General features: G+C 43.7%; 1 protein-coding gene, 1 non-coding gene and 1 pseudogene across 3 annotated transcripts in view; 1 reads left to right on the top strand and 2 right to left on the bottom strand.

The window, feature by feature from the left end:
- TMEM241 (transmembrane protein 241) overlaps positions 1 to 24,670 on the top strand; it is a 137,963-nt gene that overhangs the window by 90,274 nt on the left and 23,019 nt on the right. The gene's annotated exons all lie outside the window — the stretch shown is intronic.
- On the bottom strand, positions 7,252 to 8,536 carry LOC128571868 (myosin light polypeptide 6-like; annotated as a pseudogene). Its single transcript, XR_008375987.1, has one exon. The product of XR_008375987.1 is annotated as a myosin light polypeptide 6-like (transcript).
- Positions 12,277 to 12,338, bottom strand: LOC128572181 (U7 small nuclear RNA). Its single transcript, XR_008376091.1, has one exon. It is a non-coding gene; the product is annotated as a U7 small nuclear RNA (small nuclear RNA).

Genomic DNA, 24,670 nt, shown 5'->3' with positions numbered 1-24,670 from the left:
CACTAACTGAACTAGTAAAAAATATATCAAGGTCTCAGGACGCAAGATCAATCTACAAAAATTAACCGTAGTTTTATATTGTAGTAATCAATGGTCGTGTTTATAAAAAAAGAAATTGAGAAAATAATTTCATTCACAATAGCATCATAAAGAAAAAATACTACCTAACAGGTACAGTGAATACTGTTTGGGTGATGGGCACACTTATGGCTGTGACTCGGGTGTTACAAAAGTGGTCTATGTAACCAAAAGCATTTGTACCCCTTTAATATTTTGAAATAAAGAAAAATTTAAAAGAAAAAATGTTCAGGAATTTAACAAAGAGGGATAAGCTTTATATACTTAAAACCATAAAATTTTTTTGAGAGAAATTAAAGAAAATCTCAATAAATGGAAAGGCTCAATAGTGTTAAAATGGAAAATTTTCCTAAATTTATGAATAGATTTAACACAATTCCTAGCAAAATCTCCACAGGCTTTTTTTGGTAGAAATTCACAAATTCATCCTAATCCTATTCCTAATAATTTCACAAATTTATCATAACCCTAATCGTAAATAAAATCACAGTATTATCTTAACATCTTAAAATTTATTTGGAAATGCAATAGCCAAAACAGTTTTTAAAAAGAAAAACATAGGGGCGGAGCCTGTGGCTCAAAGGGGAAGGGCACTGGTCCCATATGCCGGAGGTGGCGGGTTCAAACCCAGCCCCGGCCAAAAACCACACACACACAAAAATAAATTAATTAATTTAATTAAATCTATTTAAAAAAAAGAAAGAAAAACATAGGACGGTGCCATGATTCATGCCTGTAATCTGCACTCTAGGAGGCTGAGGCAGGTGGATCACCTGAGCGTAGGAGTTCCAGACCAGCCTGAGCAAGAGCGAGACTCTGTCTCTAAAAAATAGCCAGGTTTTGTGAGCACCTGTAGTCCCAGGTACTTGGGTGGCTGAGGCAGGAGGATCACTTGAGTTAAGGTTTCTGTGAGCTATGACGCCACCGTACTCTTATCAAAGGTGACAAAGTGAGAGTCTGTCTCAAAAAACAAAAAAACAAAAAAACTAAAGAGAAAGAAAACCTGTTGCCTGTGGTGTCACTCCTGTAATCCTAGCACTCTAAGAGGCCAAAACAAGAGGATCACTTGAGGTCAAGAGTTTGAGACCAGCCTGAGCAACACTTAAGAAGACCCTGTCTTTATAAAAAATTAAGAAGTTAGCTGGGCATGTGGTGTGCACCTGCAGTGCCAGCTGCTCAGGAGGCTGAGGCAGGAGGTTTGTTTGAATGCAGGAGTTGGAGGTTGCAGTGAACTATGGTGACACCCCTGTACTCTAGCCTGGGCAAGGGAATGAGGCCCCTGTGACGAAAAGAAAAGAAAAAGGAAAAGTTGGGGGGACTTACTAAACTACATCATTTGAAAATTAAATATAAAGCTAGGATAAGTAAGGCATTATGGTATTGGTGTAAGAATAGTCATTTATGGTGTATTGGTTTTTAACAGAGGGGCCAAGGGAATTCAGTGAGGAAAGGATTGTCTTTTCAACAAGTGGTTCTGGAACAATTAGATATCTATATACCAACCAATCTACAAACAAAAAAACTTAGATTCTTGCCTCACATAATTGACTCAAAATGAATCATAAACCTGAATTGTACTTTATTGGCCAGGTTTGGTGGCTCACTCCTGTAATCCCGGGAGTAATTAAATCTATTAAAAAATAGCACTAGCACTCTGAGAGCACTCTGAGAGGCCAAAACCAGAGGATCACTTTAGCTCAGGAGACTAACCTGAGCAAAGAGCAAGATCCTGTCTCTACAAAAAATAGAAACATTAGCTCAGCATGGTGGCATGCTCCTATACTTCTAGCTACTTGAGGGGCTAAGGCAGGAGGATCACTGGAGCCCAGGAGTTTGAGGTTGCAGTGAGCTATGATGATACCACTGCGGTACAGCCCAGGAGACAGAGCAAGACCCTATCTCAAAAAAAAAAATTGTATATTTTAAATTTTAAATTAAAATGAATTTAAATTAAATTAAAACCTTTACAATTCAAGAGATACCAGTAATAAAATAAAAAAGTAAGCCACAGCCTAGGAGAAAATATCTGCAAATCATGTGTCTGGTAAAGGACTTGTATCCAGAGTAGATAGAATTCTTATACCTCAATGAGATGACCTACAACCCAATTTAAAATATGTGTCTGAAGTCTAAAGATGTGGACAACCTAAATGCCCATCAACCCAGGAATGGATTAATAAACTGGCATGCATACATACACACACACACACACATACACACACATACCATGGAATACTATTCAGCCATAAAAAGATGGTGACTTTACATCTTTGTATTAACCTGGATGGAGCTGAAACACATTCTTCTTAGTAAAGTATCACAAGAATGGAAAAGCAAATATCCAATGTACTCAATACTAATATGAAGCTAGTAGATGGTCTAATACATGCTCATATAAGAGAAAAAATTCAAGGGGCGGCGCCTGTGGTTCAGTTGGTGGGGCGCCGGCCCCATATACTGAGGGTGGCGGGTTCAAACCCAGCCCCCGCTGAACTGCAAACCAAAAAATAGCCGGGTGTTGTGACGGGCGCCTGTAGTCCCAGCTACTCGGGAGGCTGAGGCAAGAGAATCACTTCAGCCCAGGAGTTGGAGGTTGCTGTGAGCTGTGTGATGCCACGGCACTCTACCGAGGGCCATAAAGTGAGACTGTGTCTACAAAAAAAAAAACCCAAAAAAAAAAAACAATTCAAGCTGTGGGGAGAAGGAGCAAGGGAGAAGGGAGAGGAGAGTGGGGACGGGGATAGGTGTGCTCCCACTTACCGGGCACAATGTAAGGGTCTATGGCACACCTTGTGGGTGCAGGACACAACGACACGAGGGACTCTACCCAACAAATGCAAATATTGTGTAACCTAGTTGTTTGTACCCTCACATTCACCTGAAATTAAAATTAAAATTAAAATTAAAAATTAAAATAATAAAAACGATCTAAAGACTTGAACAGACATTTCACTAAAGAAGATAGGTGGTTAATAAGTACATGAAAAGGTGTTCAACATCATTGGTCATTAGAGAGATGCAAGCTGAAATCATAAGATAATACCATACACCCACTTAGTATAGTTACATTAAAAAAAAAAAAAAAGACAATACCAAGTGTGTTGGTGAGGATGTGGAGAAACTGGAATCCTTGTAAATTTCTGGTGGTTAGTAGCCAGCCACTTTTGAAAACAGTTTGGTAGTTTCTTCAAAAACTTAAAGTGTTTACTCAGCTAGGTTGACAAGATTATACATGACAGCTGTGTGTGGAAGCCTCGAATTTTTCATAAGTAAATGCATTAATTTATCAAACCCATAAAGTGACCACAACTGAACAATTCTATTCTAAAAATCCTGCTGAAGAGAAATGAAAATACATGACCATAAAACAATTTATACATGAATGTTCAGATTAGAATTATTCGTAGTAACTAAAATTTCATGTGAGGGTGGCGGGTTACACATTTATCAACTCGTGAATGTGTAGACAAGATTTGGTAAACGTACCCAGTGGAATACTATCTGATAATCAGAAGGAATGGGCTATTAATGCATCGCCCTCGGTAGAGTGCCATGGGCTATTAATGCACTGGATGAATCTCAAAAACGTTATTCTAAGTGAAAGAATCCCTTCACAAAATAATCCATATAGTATTATGCCATTTATGTGACATGTCCAAGAAAACAGTGTATTTTCTTAGAGAAAAAAATTGATCGCAAATAGACTACTCGAAGGAATTTTTTGGTAATGTGAATGTTCTAAAACTGGGTCATGTTGATGGTTGCACAGACATTTAAATCGATCTATTAAAGGTGCTCATTAAAAACCATTGCATTTTGCATTTATACTTCATAATAGGTGAATTTTATGGCATGCAAAATTTCCCTAAAAGCTGTAACGTAGAAGTGCTGAAAGCATGGAGCATAAATCTCATTCTTTAGGGTTTAGAAGGACATTTTTTTCTGTGTATGTGCCTTTGCCTACTTGACCCCTAGTTTCATGAGTCTCCTTTTTACTTATTTTTTCTTTTTAAACTCTGAAGGAGGTTTATAATTTCCTCTTCAATGGTTAAGTCAGAAGAGGAAGGATTTTTAATTGGCTGCTGTGGTTTAGTGCTAATCCTTCTTCAATGTGGAGGATTGGATTAGATGAGCCATCAAGGTCTCTTCCAGCCTCAGTCCATGAAGCAATCCCTCTCTCCTCCTTTTTTTTCTTTTATTCTATTTGAAAATAGCCTCTGTGGTCCTCAGTGGTAGAATACGTATCCCTTCTTTACACATCGGAATGCACTGACATTTGAAACCCAGCATCATTGTACGGAGCAGTACGGCATTTCCTCAGGATGTCACTGTGACTCTGCTGGGTGCCGGCATATTCAGAAGGTGACTAGAAGGATGTTGCCTTGGTGCCAGAGAAGAATTTGGATTCTGTGCAGACCCAAAAATACATAGGGAAGTTATTGAAGGGGCTGAGGGTACCTTCTTCCTAGCTCTAAAAAACCCCCATTCTTGGCTGGTCATCTTCCAAGGAGATGTCACACCAGCTTCATAACTTCTACATTCTGAGAGAAGGCGTCCCTGTCTCTCTCCGGTCCTCTCTCTTTTCACTGTCTCTCTTGGGATCTGAGAGTGCTGAGCATGGGGAAAGGTGCCCACCTGGTCGCTTTGTGTGGTCATCACTAATACTGTTTTCCTCACAGGGGTGGAACCTGCGGCCTTCTGATTCCAAGATTGTGCTTTTTTAAGCACCAAAGGAGACAAGAAAAGCTTCATTTTTTTATGTAAAAGTTGGCTTCAGTCAAAAGGCTGCCCTTAAGGACTAGGAAGCCCACATGTTTCCTTAAGGCCACAGGTTCTCCACCCTTTCAGGGGAATTTGAGAAACACTTTAGAGAAGCTAAAAACAACAGAATAGGTAGCAACCCTTAAAAAATTATTCCTCCTCTGGGTAGATTCAAGCAATGCATCTTTATAAAAATCTAAATGCATCTTCATAAAAAACTGGGATCCCCTCTCCCTTGTGATTTAAAGCACTCATGCGGGACGAAGTGGGTGGATTTAATGAGGGGTGGAGATGTATAAGGCAGATGTGGTCTGAGTCGATATTTTTCTCCTAGTAAGTTTCTCTTGCGTAGCATCTTTTAACCTTTATTATCTCACGGCACGCTTGAACCTATAGTTGACCTTCCACAACACACTTAAATCATGTTGATCAAAAAAAGAAAAGATAAAAGAATATACTTACTGTGTTTTGAACTTCTTTCAAAAATAATTAACGGCACACTGATTGAAGATCAGTGCTCTGGCAGACTTCAGTCCTCACACGAGACTTCTTCTTGGATTAAGCAGAGTGTCTTGTCCCATCTTTTTACTTCAAACCGACTGGAATTCTCAGTGCCATTGGGAAGTGGCAGCAGAGGGCGGAGGAGTTTGTGTTCAGGATGAGCCTGGCTAGGAGAGGTGTCCTCAGGCAGCAGCACCCACCTGGGGGCGGAGGCTCCAGCATTTGTCCTCCCCGCCCACCCAGAGCTGTTGTTTGCATAAGAACACTTTCTTCCTGGAAAGCCAGTGCCATAATTGTTGCCACTGTTTTGTGCCCTGACCAGAGAATCAAGTCTTAGCCTGTACTTTCTATGGTTCTAGAAAAATAATTTTTCTATAGCTTGCTGAGCTGGTTTCGTTTATTGTTTTAATTGTTAGTGTTTCATGTTTACTGGGCCAGTTCTGGGGTGGCCACACTCTCAGGGCCGTATGGTGTTGAGTCAGCACCTGAGAGTCAACAGGGACATCCTTAAATATTGTACCCAGGTGCCTCGCTTGCCTTCTCCAGTCCCTTCCCTAAGTCTATGTTATAATTTTCTACTAGCCTAAAACAGCTGCCAGTTCCTAGGTTTTAAGATATAATAGATTCTGGCCAGGTGCAGTGGCTCATGCCTATGATGCTAGCACTCTGGGAGGCTAAGATGGGAGGATTGTTGGAGCTCAGGAGTTTGAGACCAGCCTAAGCAAGAGTGAGATCCTGTCTCAACTAAAATTAGAAAGATCAGCACGCACCTGGACTACAGGTGCATGCCTGTAGTCCCAGTTACTTGGGAGGCTGAGGCAGGTAGATCCCTTGAACCCAGGAGTTTGAGGTTGCTGTGTTCTGGCACTCTAGCCTAGGGCAACAGAGTGAGACACTGTCTCAAAACAAAACAAAAAAAAGATATAATAGAGTCTTAGAGTTTGTGTGGTATTAGAAGTTACATTAACACGTATGATCTCTGAATGTCTTGTCTTCTGGGACATGATTCTACCAGTCAGTCAACATTTATTTAGGGAAATCTTTGGAGTATCTGATGTTGTGGGGAGGTGGGGGGATGTATTAGTCATGTGTGCCTGCCTTAGGCACGCTGTAATCCAGAGGAGGAGGGCAAAGGAACAAGGGTGAGATGAAGCTGAGCTGCGTGCTGGTGACATTAGCAGCTGAGAAGAGGAAGAGCTCTGTGAGCCAGCAGAGGCAGCGGGCAGCTGTGGCTGCAGCATTGCTGGGAAGGGTGGAAGAGGGAACGAGGGCCTTCCGGGATGACTGGTAGGGGCCCAAAGTGGGATGAGCAACTGGAGACCAGTATCAATAAATTTGACCAGAAAAGGAAGAGGATATGGAGGTGTGTGTATGGGAGGTTGGTAATTAGGGCACAGACAGAGAATTGGAAGCCCTAAAGCTATTCCACAGACACCATTGTGGACCCCTGAGCAAGGCTGACTAAAGGAAAATAACATTTGAGTAGGTTAGTATGGCAATGGTGCTCAAAATAGATTGGAAATGACTTGTACACATTTAGGACGGCGGTAAATCCAAGGCAGTGATGGCAAGAAACCAGGTCAAACTTGACTGACAGTTTGAAAGAAAATACATTTTAATCATTTCACATGCCATATAGTTGTTGTATGGCATGACAAAAGAATTATATAACAGAGGGACTTTACCTAACAAATGCAATCAGTGTAACCTGGCTTATTGTACCCTCAATGAATCCCCAACAATAAAAAAAAATTCAAATTCAAATTAAATTAAAAAAAAGAAAAAAGAATTAGATAACAAAGACTCAGATCACTTTAGAACAGATAGGGGCTGGGTAATGATAGTTTGGACCTAGGGAATAATGGGCAGGGAAGATCACAGATGGCTGGAAGGTTTTTTTTATTTTTAGGGGCACAGAGAACAAGTTTATTTGGTGAATGCTGATGGCAAACATCATCCCAAAGAGACAAAATGGGAAAGGTGCTGTGACTGGAGAGCTGGGACACCTTCGGGCTAGATACAGTCTCACACAGGAAAAGGCACAGGCTCTGGGGATATTGGGAGGATCCTCAGCCATTCAGCACCATACAGACGAGCTCTTCATAGTTGATACAACCATTACTGTCCTCATGTTCTGCCACCAGCATCTCAACTTCTTCCTCTGTCATCTTCTCACCCAGTGTGACAAGGACATGCCGAATTTCAGCACCCATGACTACCGTTCCCTTTCTTGTCAAATACCCGAAGGCCTTCAACATAATCCTCCTAGGTGCCTTGGTCCTTGTTCTTGGCCACAGTCTGAAGCATGGGCAGAAAGTACTCAAAGTCCAACACCTTCACATTCATCTCATCCCCCTTGGTGTTCCCCAGGACCTTGAACACCTCAGCATTGGTAGGGTTCTGGCCCAGGACCCTCATCACATCCCCACACTGGCTGTACAGGATCTTGCTATCGCCTGTTTGGTCGAACAGCTGTAAGGCTTCCTTGAATTCTGCAGTCTGGTCCTCAGTGAAGTCACACATCTTGACTGGTCTGCTTCATGGGACCTTTTCCTGCAGTAATGGCTCCAACTCCTGGCCCAACCCTAGACTTAGTACCTGGCTGGAAGGTTTATGGCTAGAGACATGGGGAATCCATGGCATGACACCCAGAAATGGGGGTGATTGTGAAGGAATCTGGGCAATAGAGCTGGTGAAATGTACTTCAGACACATGTTATGGTCATAAAACCTAAATGGAGCTGTTTTGTGCAGAAATGTGGAGTGAAATGTTGGTGGGATCTCAGGCCTTTGAGTGTCTATTTGGGCTTTGGCTGTAGAAATCAGGAAAATGAGTTAATAGATGAACTCGCTGAGAGAGAAAGGATGTGAGGAGAGGAGAACAGAAGCTGAAGACTTAGCTTGGGAGATACTTAGATGCCAGGGACCAGCAGTGAGCAGGAGAGAGAAGTAGCAGCCAAGATGCAGAAGGGATTCAGGAGAGTTCAGCGTGGGGAAGCGTCAGGAAGAATCTCCAGGAGTAATGCAGAAATGCTGCCAAGAGATCTGGGCTGAGGAGGAACCTCCATGGACATTGCTAGCCTTGGAGGATACAGTTTTAGTAAGGGACAGCACTGGGAGCGGGACAGAAGACGCATCATAGACACTCAAGGAAGAGGTGGGTAAAACATAGGGGAGAGCCGGATCTTGTGAAGGTGACGCCTTCTCTAAGAAAAGAAGGACTAGTGTGTGCTTGACTCTAGGAAAGAGAAAAACCATTTATAGGGAGATTTAAAGATGCTAGAGCATAAAGGGAAATGGCGGGAGGCGGGGGGGGGGGGGGGCGGTTAACAAGTTTCAGTAGTCCATGAGAGGGAAAGGGGGTAGTTAAAACTAAAGCGAGCGGGGACCCCTCTGTCTGAGCTCTAGCAGAGAGGCAGGGACAGGAGAAGGGGTGTGGGAGGTTGTGGTCTTCTCTAGGGGTGCGTGATAGAGGGTCTGGGGTTCCAGGGGGGAAAGGGAAGGAAAGAGCACTCACTATTTAACTTGGGTCTCTTTTTGCTGAACCCCTCTGTTCTGGTCTGAATGTTTTTGTTCCCCTAAAATGCATATGTTGAACTCCTAACCCCTAAGGTGATGGTATAAAGAGGGAGGGTCTTTGGGAAGTGATTAGACCCTAAGGCAGAGTGAATGGGATTAGCGTCCTTATAAAAGAGGCTCCTGAGAGCTGCCTTGCTCCTTCCACCACGTGAGGACACAGCGAGAAGGGGCTGCCTATGAGAAAGCAGCTCTCAGTAGACAGCAGCCTTGGTCTTGGACTTCTCAGCCTCCAGAATTGTAAGAAATAAATTTCTGTTCTTTATAAGCCACCCAGTCTGTGGCATTTTGTTATAGCAGCCTAAATAAACTAAGGCAACCTCTAATCTTCACTTGTTTCTTTCGTACGACAAGGATTCTGGACTAGAAGATATCCAAAGATAGTTCAAATACATGATTCTAATGAATTCTGGCAGTGTGGACTCTACCTGATATTCAAAACTAAACGCTGACAACATTTACATTCACTTACATTCAGTTGTAGCATTATGTAACGATCTGCTAAGAACCAGATCATTAATTATCAGTGCCTACGTGATAAAACATCTGGTAGATTTACAAATTATTCAGTAGACTTAGCAGAATCAAGTAGGAAACACTGAGCCAACTGACCTTCCATGTGGATCACCAAGTTCCATTTTCTCTTGGGGAAGATTGTGATGTAAATGGTGCAGGAGGTTCTCTGGCATGTTCGTCCCTTTTTTTGGTCAGTTTGGGCGGTCAAAATTTCACATTTCTGGAATACGATTTCCCTTTCTATTGCTCCTTAGGATAGAATGTTGCCCACACAGTCCAGATGGATGATGGTAAAAGCCTTCTTAGACATGTTTGCATTTGAGTCCTCAAACCTGGAGTGTGTCATGGGTGCAGAAGTGGAGCAAGCCATCAGTGACCAAGGGGGAAAGTATCGCAAAGTTAGAAAATGCTGGAAGCTGGGATTCTAAGCATTTCAAATCAGAATGTAAGAGATAATGTATATGGAAATCGGGAGTGGCAAAGTGCAGGCACAGGGCAGTACGTAGAGTCACATAGGTCTAGGAAAGACTTGTTTTGACCTAGCTTTGAGTCCCAGGTCTGCCACTGTCTACGTATGTGAATAATTTTTCTCATGTGTAAACATGTGTATGCATGCAATAACAGTGTCTACATCATTGAGAAGATTAAATGATGTGTAGACAGCCCTAGATTAGGAGAGCCAGCAGTTGGCAGGCCCTCCTTGACTCTGTCAATCCAATAGTTTAATTCTTTTTTTTTTTTGTAGAGACAGAGTCTCACTTTATGGCCCTGGGTAGAGTGCCATGGCATCACACAGCTCACAGCAACCTCCAACTCCTGGGCTTAAGCGATTCTCTTGCCTCAGCCTCCCAAGTAGCTGGGACTACAGGCACCTGCCACAACGCCCAGCTATTTTTTGGTTGCAGTTCAGCCGGGGCCAGGTTTGAACCCGCCGCCCTCGGTATATGGGGCCGGCGCCTTACCGACTGAGCCACAGGTGCCGCCCCACTAGTTTAATTCTTTCATGAAATTAACCAGGGATGTCCTGGGTCTGAATTCACCATTCGTATTCACTAGTTCTGGGTAGAGAATTTAGTTGTGGACTGCCTGCTCCAGACACTGCTGGGAATTCAGCACCCAGGAGAACAAGGTCTCTGACAGCATGTCAAATCAGACACCGTCCGAACAAAAGAAGCAATTGATGCCCCATTCACAAATGTTTTTAAACCTATATAAAGAGTCATTGATTCAGAACAGTCCTTCTGCATGTGAAAATGTATGTTTGGTGGTTTCCATGGAGACCACCCTGCTGGCTGTTCTGTGATCACTCACAGCCTTAATTGTACACTGGAACTGCCAGGGAGCCTTCAGCAGCTGTCTCCATAACAACACCTCCTTGTGCAGTAACATGACCCCCATCCTGGGATGCCTTTCATAATAGTTGAGTCCGCTGATAAATTTCAGCATCTGTTCAATTCATTTGTATGGAGAACTCTTAGCTGCATTGGAATTTTTTGGAATTTCAACTGCCTCTATTTCTTAGGCTGTTTTGCCAGGTCTCAGAAGTAAAGAAAATAGCATGTCCTTCTCTCTTCAGTGACATGTTGACATGTCTCTTGATCTATTGCCAAGATACTGAACTAAGAAGGAATCTTGGTTATATTATTTTACTAGATCAAATGAAACCTATTTTTTTGTTTTTTGAAACGGTCTCACTCTGGTGCACCAGGTTAGAGTGCTTGCTGTCAGCTTAGCCCACAGCAACTTCAGACTCCTGGGTTCAAGCCATCCTCCTGACTCAGCTTCCTGAGTAGCTGGGACTGTTGGCGAGGGCCATCCCCACACCCAGCCAATTTTTCTATTTTTAGTAGAGATGGGGACTTGTTTTTTTGCTCAGGCTGGTCCCAAATTCCTGAGCTCCAGGGACCTTCCCTCCTGGCTCCCAGAGTGCTGGAATTATAGGTGTAAGCCACTGTGCCCAGCCTTAAACCTGTTTTAAATATAGGATAAACTCATAAAAGTGTTGCTCACAGGTGCTCTTAAGGTTTGAGGTTTGAAATTTAAAAATTTTTTAATGTTACAACTCTTGCTGTTTCTAGTAGAATTTTTTAAAATGCTGGTTTTTTAGTATGAAATCACATAGATTTTATAACTTCCAAATAACAATTTTTAACACTGCACCTAATTTTTTTGAAATATGCTTGTAGGGAGGTTTCAGGGCTTAATATAGTCCTACCTTGAACTTCTGAGGAGACGGCAAGTAAATCTTTTGGGTTCTGTAATCACAGTTCCCGTAGGTTCAGTTTCTGGTGGGTGCACATACACCCTTCTACAGAAATCTAGAAAGATGGCTCTGATGCCCATCAATCACATTTTGCTCTTACAGGTCAAGTCCATGCTGAATTGGTTAGTTCTCTTCCGTTTTCTACTTTGTATTCTGTTACTATTGTTATTTCTTTTATACCCCATCATTACTCTTCACATCCTAATGTTTACTGTTTCTTGGATAGAGAGGCGTTTACTGTCTCTCAACACTTGCTGGAGGGTAAATGGTAGTCAGAGGAGAGGCTACTCCCCTCTGTTCACTGTTTCTAGTTCTAGCCATCTTCTCAGCTTCTTTTTTCTGTTTTTATTTTATTTTACTTTATCTTATTTCATTTTATTTATTTTAGGTGCTAGAAGCAAGAGAAGTTTATTTTGTTTTTTATTTCAGATTAATATGAGGGTACACAGGATCAGGTTACATCTTCTCAGCTTCTTACATCTTCTCACATCTTACATCTTACATCTTACATCTTCTCACCCTTCTCTCCCTCATATTTGAAACTCACTTCACTACATACCTTTTTGGGGGTGTGGGTGGGTTTGAGGTCTTCTAGTGAAAACTGGAAAACCTGCTGCACCAATTCTCAAAGAGCTATACCACTGAATATATCTTTCCTTTTAGCAATTTACTATTCCTTTTCTTTGCTTCCTTCGGCGTCTTCACATGTTCTGGAATGGTCGATGAAGACTAATTGTTAATGCAAGCGAAGCTGTGCCGTAATGTAGCGTTCATGTTGAAAGTGCCTTCAAAATCTAATTATGCCTGGTTCCTAATTAAATCATTTGTCTTTTTCACTAGTATAAGCGGTTAGTAGCGATGAGAATAATTTGTCACAGAAAATGAAAACCTTGAGAGAGCAGCATAATGCCCTTTGCAGACTCTGGCGGGCCAGTAACAACAGCATGTCGTGGTCTTTCCATGATGTCACTGATGAGGCTGCAGGAACATGAAGTGGCGGGTCAGGGAGCTGCTGTGGGTGCTGCGCTGCACGCAGACAGTCAGCAAAGAAGTAAGTTATTGGGAATTGTTTGTTTATGAACAATGTCTTCCCAGAGGACACAGGGGAGAGGAATTACAGTTTTGAATTCAAGAAAATTTTGGAAATTCCACTTCCTGCTGTCAACTCACAGAGAAGTGAGTGATGTGGATGGACATTTTGCTATTTTGGATAAGGTTGTTGTTTTTCCTGTTTGCAGATGCGGCCTCTTCATTTTTCCTGAGCTGGTTTGAGTGCCCTTGATCGTTACAGTGTTCTGTGTTGCAGAAATATAATCACAATTTTTTTTTACAACTTTTGACCTAAATACGTTCGCTCATTTATCATGTGCTCCTTTGTTCATTGGCTGGAGAGATGTCCTCAGTTTCTGTAAATTTCCTGACCATAAGGTTTTTATGGTGCTACGTCTCAGATAATTTGTGATAACTGAAGTGATTTTTTGTGACCTCAAGGCAAGTTAATTGGGAAAGTTTGTGACGTCTCCCCTAGGTTCACTGTAGGATGGTATAAAAAAAAATGAGTGTTGAAGGGGTGCTTAAGTAAACTGATTTCATTCTACACACCTTTGCAGGTGTGTGCACTCACATCAGGAACGAGGAGGAGGGAGCTGTGCGTGTATCTCAGGAAGTCATTCCCATCGTCCCCTGCTCTTGTGATACACCTGTTCCTTTGTGTGTGTCATGTATTGTTTGGGGTCACATTTCTTTGTAAAGACCCTCTGTATCCTTAGTTCCCCAAGGTGTGGCAGAACACAGGGAGAGTGCTTTGATCTCTGCCTGTGCCTAAGCCAGAGGGTGGACTCCGGCGAGGCCTGAGGGCTTTTGTCAGCAGACAGTGAGATGAGTAGTCAGTGTGGATAAAGCGAAACTGCTCTTGGAAGTTCGAACAAACGCTTTTTTATGGGAAAGCTAAGTGTGGATGCATGAATGATAGGAAGGCGTGACTTGCAGGTTCAAAAGACTTTTGTAGATACTTCTGTTTAAAATTTCTGTCTTCTCTAACAAAAAGTAGTCCAGATTTCCCTCCCCACCAACCCTGCTCCCCTGCTCTTAACTCTACATCAGTCCTTTGCACCAACCTTGTCATTCTTTAGATTAAGACTTTTGCTTTTTTTTTTTTTTTTTTGGCTTTGGATTTGAACCTGCCACCTCTGGCATATTGGGCCTGTGCCCTACCCCTTTGAGCCACAGGTGCCACCTTGGGCTGGGTATGGTGGTTCACGCCAGTAATCCTAGCATTCTGGAGGCTGAAGCGGGTGGACCTCTTGAGCTCAGGAGTTTGAGACCAACCTGAGCAAATATGAGTCCCCGTCTCTGCTAAAAATAGAAAAACTATCTGGGCATTGTGGTGGGCGCCTGTAATTCCAGCTACTCTGGAGGCTGAGGCAAGAGAATCACTTGAGCCCAAGAGTTTGAGGTTGCTGTGAGCTGTGATGCTTGTAGCACTCTACCCAGGGTGACAGTGAGAATCTGTCTCAACAAAAAAAGAAAAAAGAAAAGAAAAAAAGACTTTTGATGTTTTTGTTTATATATAAGTACACTTGTGTCTGATTTTAAGGCTAGTTAAGTATAAGCAGGCTGTGCTTGTTTATATGACTCCAAAATAGCCAATCTGTTAGACAAGAGTGTGGCAAGCAAAGTATTTTAAGTCAACAACTAATTGTCTTGTGCTGTGTAAACACAAGTCGCTGTGTTTGTAATTTGTAATTTTATTTGCCTTCTGTGCACTTTGGTGGAGGTGGCATGGGTGGAGGCGGTGTTGAGGGGGACAGTAGTGCAGGGGGCAGGGTGTCCTGGCTGCACGCCCACTTCAGTCTTGTGTTGTATGAGCCTGGGGGTGGGGTGGGGCATTGCTGAACAGGGGAGTGGGCCATGGGGGCATCTGTGTTCTAGAGGAATTCTATCATGGGGGAGGTGGGCTCGGTGAGCTGCCACCCAATGGGTGCAATTTGTATGGCACACCTCCTGGGTTAAGGATTCAACTACAACTCGGACTTGACCTTACAAACACAGACAATGTAACCTAATCATATGTACCCTCATATTAATCCAAAATTTAAAAAAATTAAATTTTAAATTAAATTTTTAAAAAATTAATTATTTAAAAAAGAAGAATTCTATCTTATTTCTTCCCTGCCTCACTTCAGGTCTTTTTTCCCATGTGGGCCTTTGTGTTTCTGCATAGTTTTCCAGGCATGTGGCTATAGTATTTGGCCTAGATTATAGTAGGTGATCAGTCAAGATCTGATAAATAACAAGCCACCATTTTCCTTATCTCCATGTCAGGAGAAGAAAAAGAAGGATAAGAATCAGGAAAATTAAGAAACAACAATTAGGTAACTGTTCTTCCCAGCAACTCACCTGCTGTATTGAGGCAGGTTTAGGATAGGCAGGGCACACTCAAGGTGATAGCCCTAACACCTAGCAGAGCTTCCCAGCCCTTTATAAATACTGCCTGAAGAATGAGTAAAAGGCAGATTTTTCCCCCCAAATGCATAATTTGACCTGCAAAGGATTTGGTGGCTTTTAAAGTACCTCTGAAATATTTTAGTCGATGGAATTAAGAACCATTAAAGTTCCTGGGCCAGGTGCCTCATCTCATGCCTGCAATCCCTGCACTTTGGGAGGCTGAGAAGGGAGGCTCACTTGAGGTCAGAAGTTCAAGGCTGTGGTGAGTTGTGATTATACCACTGTACCCCCACCTGGGTGACAGATAGTCATGCTAGCCTCAAACTGGAAGAAATAGCCCACATATCAGTCAAGGAGAAAAAAGTTCCATCTATTTTTTTATTTTATTTTATTTTTTTGTAGGGACAGAGTCTCACTTTATTGCCCTCGGTAGAGTGCCCTGGCGTCACACAGCTCACAGCAACCTCCAACTCCTGGGCTTAGGCGATTCTCTTGCCTCAGCCTCCTGAGTAGCTGGGACTACAGGCGCCCGCCACAACGCCCGGCTATTTTTTATTGTTGTTGCAGTTTGGCTGGGGCTGGGTTTGAACCTGCTGGGGCCAGTGCCCTATCCACTGAGCCACAGGCACCGCCCAAAGTTCCACCTATTTATGTAGTAGAATCCTGCTCTGCAATAAAAGGCTCTTATTTGACAATGTGAATGTTACTTTCTTTGCATTACTGTTATTATTACTGCTTAATGCTTCCTTGCAGCAATCGTCTAATTTCTTTTCTGAATGTACTTGTCTTCGTTCGTTCTTTGCGAGGTTTTTGTTTCTGGTCCCTATCTTAAACATTGTTACTGTTGTTAAATTTTAATCCTTTTTAATTCTGTGAAGGCAAAAAGTGGAAGCCTAATGAACACATATATATGTGAAAATAAAAAAAATTAAAAAAAAAAGACCCTGCAGCTGCGGAAGCATGAGGGAGCCTGGGGGGTGCTGGGTGGGTCTGTGTCCCCACCCGGGTGGTAGTTACATGTGTATTTATGAATGTGAACGTTTGACAAGTTGTATATTTGAGATTTGTGCATTTCACGGAACTTACTGTAAGTAAAGAGAAGTGACAAGGTTTATTATTTGGAAAAGAAGGGCTTCATTTCTCATAAAGGGTTTAGAGCAGGCAGTGGCTATTCTAGCAGGCTGGGAAACAGGGCTCTCGGCCACAAGCCAGGAAAACTGCACTTCAAGGGGGGGACAGAGAGAATAGGATTTTACACTGAGCAGGGTGGTTAAATAGACAAATTTAACAAGCTATAGGAAGAGTCCTGAATATTTATGCAGAGAGAACTGTACTCCTGTGCAGTGGGGCTTTCTGTCTTTTTATGGGGGCCTGTGATTAAAAATGGCCCTCCATGTCAAAAGGTGAAACGGGGACATAAAAACCCTCTCTGCACATGTTCTGTAGGCTGTTAAAACCTACAGAGCATAAGTTGTTGGTCTCTTATCAGAAAAGAATCCTAGTCTGGCTCTTAGGAAACAAAGTCTGATGCCTTTAGCAGGGGAAGGGTTAAATGCTGAGTCTCACCTCCCATCCCCACATGGCTGGGAATTCACCTTTAAGGTTTCTCTGGGGTCCTCTTGGCCAAGAGGGGTCCGTTCAGTCAGCACAGGGCTTGGGATTTTATTTTCAGTTCACATTATGTTATACTTCAATTAAAAAAAATATATATCAGATCTGGGTGCTGTGATGGTGCCCTGCTGGGCGTTGCCCCATTTCCCCGGGGTGCGGCTGCTGCGAAGGCAGACCCACACTGGGCCCCAGGCTTCCTGGGCAGATGTCTGGAGCCCCTTGCTCTGACGTCTTCTGGCTGCATATGGTCCGGAGCTTGGTTTGCTGGGGAAAAGGACAGCCTTGCCGTCTGGTGTCTTGCTGTTCTGGGCAACAGCCTCCATTTCTCCTGAATGTCATGGTTGGAGAAGGTTTCTGAGCTCAGCACCGGGTTAGAAGGTGAGCTCAGACCTCCTGGTAGCACTGCAGAAGTGTTTATTGTTTTGCCTAAGCCACACAGGTGAGGACCACGCCCTGTCTGGTGCGCTCTGCTTTCAGGGGCTGTGACTAATTAAGGGAAATAGCACACCTGCCATTCTCTAAGGCCCTGTAGTTTCATTACGGGAACACTGTTGGTTCCTGGCTCTGCTTCTCTCTGGGCACACTTGCCAGCAAGGTCTGGGAGCCTCCCAGGATGCCCTCAGGCTGAGTTCCTCTGGCTTCCTCAGGTCTCTCAGGCTCTCGTGGGCTTTATGGCTGTGAGCTGGGGGCTGGACGTGTTTTAAACATACTCTCTAATTGACTCCCTTTGTCCCAGCATGTCAGAACATACATGCGTGTTAGCATGTGGTGTGGGTACAGTGCTGTTGAAAGTGCCTGTGTCACAATGGGAAAGGATATTTGCATATTTTGAATCAGACAAAAGCTTGATAACTAGGATCTATAGAGAACTCAAATTAATCCACATGAAAAAAGCCAACAATCCCACATATCAATGGGCAAGAGACATGAATAGAACCTTCTCTAAAGAAGACAGATGAATGGCTAACAAACATATGAAAAAATGTTCATCATCCCTATCTGAGAAATGCAAATCAAAACCACCCTGAGATACCATCTAACCCCAGTGAGAATGGCCCACATCACAAAATCTCAAAACTGCAGATGCTGGCGTGGATGTGGAGAGAAGGGAACACTTTTACACTGCTGGTGGGACAGCAAACTAGTATAACCTTTCTGGAAGGAAGTATGGAGAAACCTCAGAGCACTCAAGCTAGACCTCCCATTTGATCCTGCAACCCCATTACTGGGCATCTACCCAGAAGGAAAAAAAATCCTTTTATCATAAGGACACTTGTAGTAGACTGTTTATTGCAGCTCAATTTACAACCGCCAAAATGTGGAAACAGCCTAAATGCCCACCAACCCAGGAATGGATTAACAAGCTGTGGTATATGTATACCATGGAATACTATTCAGCTATTAAAAAAAATGGAGACTTTACATCCTTCATATTAACCTGGATGGACGTGGAAGACATTATTCTTAGTAAAGTATCACAAGAATGGAGAAGCATGAATCCTGTGTACTCAATTTTGATATGAGGACAATTAATGACAATTAAGGCTGGGGGGGAGGAAAAGCAGAGAGAGGGAAGGAGGGAGAGGGGTGGGGCCTTGGTGTGTGCCACACCTTCTGGGGGCAAGACATGATTGCAAGAGGGACTTTACCTAACAAATGCAATCCATGTAACCTGGCTTATTGTACCCTCAATGAATCCCCAATAATAAAAAAAAAGGAAAAAAAAAAAAAGAGAGACAAAATTTTGCTGCAAGAAATACATTAAAAAAAAAGAGGAAGGGCCTGTGTCGGCCAGGCAAGGTGGCTCACGCCTGTAATCCTAGCTCTCTGGGAGGCCGAAGTGGGTGGATTGCTTGAGCTCCCAAGTTCAAGACCAGCCTGAGTAAAAGTGAGATCCCATCCCTACTAAATGGAGAAAAACTAAGGCAAGAGGATTGCCTGAGCCCAAGAGTTGGAGGTTGCTGTGACTTATGACATTACGGCACTCTACCCAGGGTGACAGCTTGAGACTCGGCCTCAAAAAAAAGTGCCTGTGTCAGCTTTTATGTGGGAGTGGGGGGAAGGGATCAGGCTTAAAAATTAACTCTTGTGCCATAGTTTGGGTATATCCCACAAGCTGTTGGCTCCTGCCACACTGAGGAGGTGACAGGGCTCCTTAGCTTTTCTTTGCTCTGCTTGGCATAAGGCCACCTTCCTCTTGTTCCTTAGCAAACAGCATACCTCATATAATGAAAATACAAATAGTGGTCATGGTTATCAGTTGTTCAGCGTATGTGCTAAGAGGTGTGGTCGGTGCTTTGAGGGTACATTTCTTATTTATTTCCCATCACAATCTGGTTCAAACCGTGTGCTTTTTTCTCCCTTAGAGGTACGTAGTATGAGGAAACAAAGACATTCTATAACTTGTCTAAGCTAGAATAAGGGAGCGTGGACTTGAACCCAGGCCCAGACTCCAAAGTCTCTAGAAAGACCATGTGTTGGTGGTTCTTCTCTGAGGGACTGAGTCTGAATGGGATTGCCATAAGCACAGCCTCCTGGGAAGGCTTTATCGTGCTTGGACACCCCCACACTCCCTCATTACAATCTTCCTTATAGGTAACTATACAAACAGAAAACACCTCCAGGAGTCTGAGAGGCTGTTGGAGACCAGCAGGGAGCAGATGAACATGAGGGGTGCAGCTTGTCATGGGAGTTGGGAGAAACTCAACCTGCACCCAGGTGGAGCAGAATGTGCCTCCGGACATCTGAGGCCCAGCCATCAGAATAGCTGAGTGCCAGACTCGAGCTAGTCTGGCGTGGGAATGCAGACAGCAGGCTTCCGAGGTCAGGTTTTGAATTTGCTGGTGGGTGTTTTGCTGTAACATGTATTCACTATGATTGAAGCAAATAACTGTTTCCTTCACATGTGACTTTAATTTTGATCCATGATACGTCTAGGAAAAAAAAAAAACCCTTAGAAACCATTTAGTCCATTTGCTTCATTTAAAAAATGCAAAAGGCTTATTATAGAAAATCTAGAAATTAAATGAAGAAAAAGCTTCTGTGATTCCACCACAATGAACACTTTGTATTATGCCCTTTGGGACTTTTCTGTATACACATATAACTGCGTTTGTCGATCGGTTTTTACAGAAATGGGATCATTCTCTACCTGATGATTTTTATGTGACAATATTGGGAACATTTCCCCCTTTCCCAGGATGGAGAGGAAGTAGAGGCCCAGGGATTCATTCTATGGCAGGACGGAGCTCGGAGAGGTGACCCCACACAGCCATACGGTCCAGAGGTGACTTGCCTAGAGGCCTGAGAAGGCAGGTGGGGCTGTAGGCTGGTGGGTGCAGGGCACCCGGCTTACCCAGGCCAGGCCTTGGGTGCTGAGCAGTGTCTGATGAGTGACGGCCCTAGGCAAAGAAAAGGAGCCAAGCAAGACACTGGCTGCAGTGGCGGAGGGCTCCCCGTCTCCCTGCCCGAGCCCCCAGCAGTTTGTTTCCCAGAGCTGCTTTGCTCTCCCGGCCAGCCCGGCACTTCCAGACCCTCATGTAGTAATGGACTTCATGGTGAATTCAGAAGCCTCCAGTGTTCAGTTCACAGAGAAGGTTGTCTCCCCCTCCGGCAGCTGCATAATGACCACGTGCTCTCAGCTAAAACCCTGGCTGTAGGGTGGAAATCTCTGATTTCCTAAACATGAGTCCCAGAGTCTGGGCAGGTGAGGCGTGGCCGATGGGCAGGCAGACCTCAGCTTTACACATGGCTCTCAGGGAGCTCCTGGCCACGCTCTGAGCAAAGCACACAGTTAATCCATTGCTTTTTTTTTCTGCGATGTCTTCTGTCTGCAAAACATCTAAGTGACTTTCTAGACTTACAAATGTGTATATCATTTGACCCAATACTTTCACTTTCGGAACTTATTATTGAGAGATAGTGCCACAAATATAAAATGGTGTATGTGCAGGGTATTTAATGGCATTTTTTTATAGGAACAAAAGATACCGAAAACAATCCCAGTATCCCCAATAAGGGCCTCTGGTCCATCTGTAAATGGAACACTGGAATACTGTAAAAAGAACAAAAATTGAGGACACTTCTATATACTGCCAGGGAAGGATCTGAAAATATACAGTTGATCCCAGACCTAAGATGATGGTCCCGCTTCTTTATGTTGGTTTTATTGGGACATAACCGCCTTGTAAGTTGAGGAACATTGCTAAGTATTACTAAGTGAAAAATGCAAGGAGGAAAGCCATTTGTTTAATATGCAATGTCTACTATGCAAACATTCATGTTAAAAAAAGAATCAAACCTGGAGTCTGTGTTCGTATTCACTCACATGTGCATAAAGAAACCTTAACGCACAAGAAATGTGATAGCCGAGGGCAGGAAGTGAGAACTGAGAGGGAGTGAGGAGGGGAGAGGGTGTGTCACTGTATCTATTTCTATAGTTTTTTGTTTCAGAATCATGGTCATATCACCTATTTAAAAATGAAATTGGGGCTGGGGGCGGTGTCTCATGATTGTAATCTTAGCACTCTAGGAGACTGAGGCATGTGGATTGCTTGAGCTCAGAAGTTCAAAATCAGCCTGAGCGAGAGTGAGACCCCATCTCTGTGGAATATAAATGTTTTGGCACAGTAACTGAGATAACGCCGGAAAGGCTATGTTAACCACTGTGATAAAAATGTGTCAAATGGTTTATGAAGTGAGTGTATGATGCCCCATAATCATATCATTGTATACAGTTATGATTTAATAAAAAAATTAAAAAAATAAATAAATAAAAAATTCCTGTAAACAAAGTTAAAAAAAAAAAAAAAAAAAGAAAATAGAAAACCATTTGGGCACAGCAGCAGGCGCCTGTAGTTCCAGCTACTCAGGAGATCAAGGCAAGGGGCTTGCTCAAGCCCAAGAATTTGAGGTTGCTGTGAGCTAGGATGATGCCACAGCACTCTATCCAGGGGGAGGTATTAAGATTCTGTCTCAAGGGTGGTGCCTGTGGCTCAAAGGAGTAGGGCACCGGCCCCATATGCTAGAGGTGGTGGGTTCAAACCCAGCCCCGGCCAAAAACTGCAAAAAAAAAAAAATTGGAAAAAATAAAATAGGCTTCAATATACCACCTCCAAAATGTCATGAAAATGGTTGCACCTTTGTATATACAGAGCTTAAACCTGGGTATGAGGATTCTGAACCAGGAGCTGTCGATCACTACAAACCTGTGTCTGAAATAAAGATAGGCAAGTAGCAACGAGATGGGTCTCATTCAAGGACAGAGAGCCGTGCCCCAGGTACTTGAGTAGAAGGGCTGTGACCTCTAGGAAAGAGGGATGCTCCCTGCAGGTGCCTTTGTTTGGAGCAAGCTGAGCATCCTCCGGTCTGTCAAGAGGCAGTCATGACCACTGCGAATGGGAGTCCTCCGTGGGGGGACCACACAGCCTGAGGCCTGGCATCGCGCATAGCAGGGATAGATGCTTTGTCTGGAGCAGGTTTAGTCAACAACCAACTCAAATGGAGGCAGGGCCATTCAGATGGACTGTTGGTCCCCAGCACTTTGGAGATGTCAACAACCAATGAGGCAATCAGCAAATCATTCTTGTTGTACTTTGGGGTGCTACATGGGAATGCTAAAATATATACAGTGACCACGCAGGGGTCAACAGAGGGAGGTGGTCACATAAAGACCTAGGCTTCCTGTACTGATACATACACGTGGTGCATGTCCAGTCTGTGAAAACTGGATCAACTCAAGGAGGTGGTCAGTGCAGGGAGATGGTCAGCTGTGGTGGCTCTGCTGTCCTTTCCTTCTAATGTTTGCATGTGCTAGGTCCAGAGGCCTTAATGAAAAGTAGCCACTGATGGACATGGTCCTCTTCTTGATTGAAAGGGAAACTTGATGAGTTCCTGGCTATACCTGGAGGAGGAGGGGGCCATGCCAGCAGCCTAAGTTTCTTTCACAGGGCCCAGGGAAAGGCCACAATTCATATTTCTGAAGGGGCGTACCTTGTAAATTGAAGGGGACAGAATAATGAATGTGGGGGGTCCTTATTGTGGCAGTTGACTGGTTTATTAAGTTAAAGGCTCTCTGCTTTCTTTGAAACATACGAGGGCTGGCTGGAAAGCATCAGCCCTGTCAAATAGAGACATACATGGCTGGATACTTTCCAGGCGACTCTTGTATGCTTGAATGTCTGTAACAACATTTCATTTGAAACTTAGATGACAGGCTAACATTATATGGCTTCTCCCAAGCGTCGGTTTGCCTGCCTCTCAGGGACACACTGTGTGTGACTGATCATGCTCCTTTGCTTTGGCGGCCAGGAAGCAGGCAGCCACATCTGTGAGCTCCTCCTCCCCACTCTTCTGTGTATGGAGCTGGCCCTGGTGTAGATTTCCTGTCAGAGCCTCATCTCTGCCTCGGTGTCCCTGTTTCCTTCTTTCTTTCTTTCTTTTTTTTGAGACAGAGCCTCAAGCTGTCACCCTGGGTAGAGTGCTGTGGTATCACAGCTCACAGCAACCTCCAACTCCTGGGCTCAAGCAATTCTCCCGCCTCCGCCTCCCAAGTAGCTGGGATTATAGGCGCCCGCCACAACACCCGGCTATTTTTTTTTGATTGCAGCCGTCATTGTTGTTTGGCGGGCCCGGGCTGGATTCGAACCCGCCAGCTCAGGTGTATGTGGCTGGCGCCTTAGCCACTTGAGCCACAGGCGCTGAGCCTCCTTCTTATTTCTTATCTACTTCTAATTGACATTTTGTGACGGTATCAATCTATCTTTTTAAGGTTCTTGAAAATTCTCACTGGAACAAGTCAGGGAATGAATAAAATCTTGCCCCCTTCAAAGAAAGATATTAAATGAAAAAATGAAATTCAGTCCTTGGGAAATACTTTCTAGACGGTTCCTTTGTTTTACAGAGGAGGGACCTGAAATCCAGAGAGGAGATGGGTCTGCCGGTGGTTACTCAGCAAGTGTGTGGCCGGCAAGGGGGCCCCCAGGACCCTCTCACTGTTGGCCCTCTGTTCTCTCACGGGGGTGAGGACAGATGTGCAGGAGATTGGGAGCTCTTCTGTGGTCCACGTTGAGGATTGCTTCCGGTCTGCTGACAAAACTATACACCCAATCATCCTAAGACTAGCTGCCCATCTTTAAATAGATAGGTTTTCCCGTGGGCTTTATCTTTCTAGGAAAAAGGGGTTTCTAGCTATTGCTCCCCACCCCCCCAACTATCTTCAGTTTTCCTCTGGCTTTAACAGGGGCCACTAACCAACCCACACTTGGCATTTCTGTTAATTAGAGTGCGCTGAGCTTGTTCATGCTGTCCCTTCCCTGTACCAAGCCCTTCCCGCCCTCACTCACCTTCCTCACCTGGTAATTCATGTTTGCCCTCCGGTCTTACCCCAGGCATCATCTCTCTGTGGAGTTTGTTTCCTTAATGTACAGAGTATGCCCATATCTGTGTTAAAAGTCACCTAAGATTTCTCTAGGTTTAAAATGTATCCTTCCTTCACGTGAACCTAATCTCTTTTGTTCCTTATCTGTGTTTTCAGTCCTGTTGTGCTTATGATAAAATGTAACCCTGATATTTGGCAAAATTAATGGTTCCTATATTTCAGTGAGGTGATACTGAATACTATTAATAACCATGCTTGGAGTTTAATATGAGTTTTTGTGGTAATAAATCAAAGTATGGATAATAAAGGTTAATTGACTATTCTAGAAATGCCAGAGTTCCCAGCCTACGCTGTGTTTTTTATCTGCTGGACTTAGAATAGTTCTTTGGGTTTTAGGAGAAAAAGAGAGCCTGCTCTCAGATTAGAAACCTTATGTCAGATTCACTCTGTAACCTAAAAGGAAGGCTAGATTAGTAGTATTTACACGTGAGTCTGCAATGCAGACAAACTCTCAGACCGTCCAGCATGTACCTCTAGCTC

The sequence above is a fragment of the Nycticebus coucang genome, chromosome 19 (genome assembly GCF_027406575.1).
Source record: "Nycticebus coucang isolate mNycCou1 chromosome 19, mNycCou1.pri, whole genome shotgun sequence".
Classification (NCBI taxonomy): domain Eukaryota; kingdom Metazoa; phylum Chordata; class Mammalia; order Primates; family Lorisidae; genus Nycticebus; species Nycticebus coucang.
Note: the sequence above shows the minus strand (reverse complement) of the source record. Positions and strands in the feature narration are given on the sequence as shown.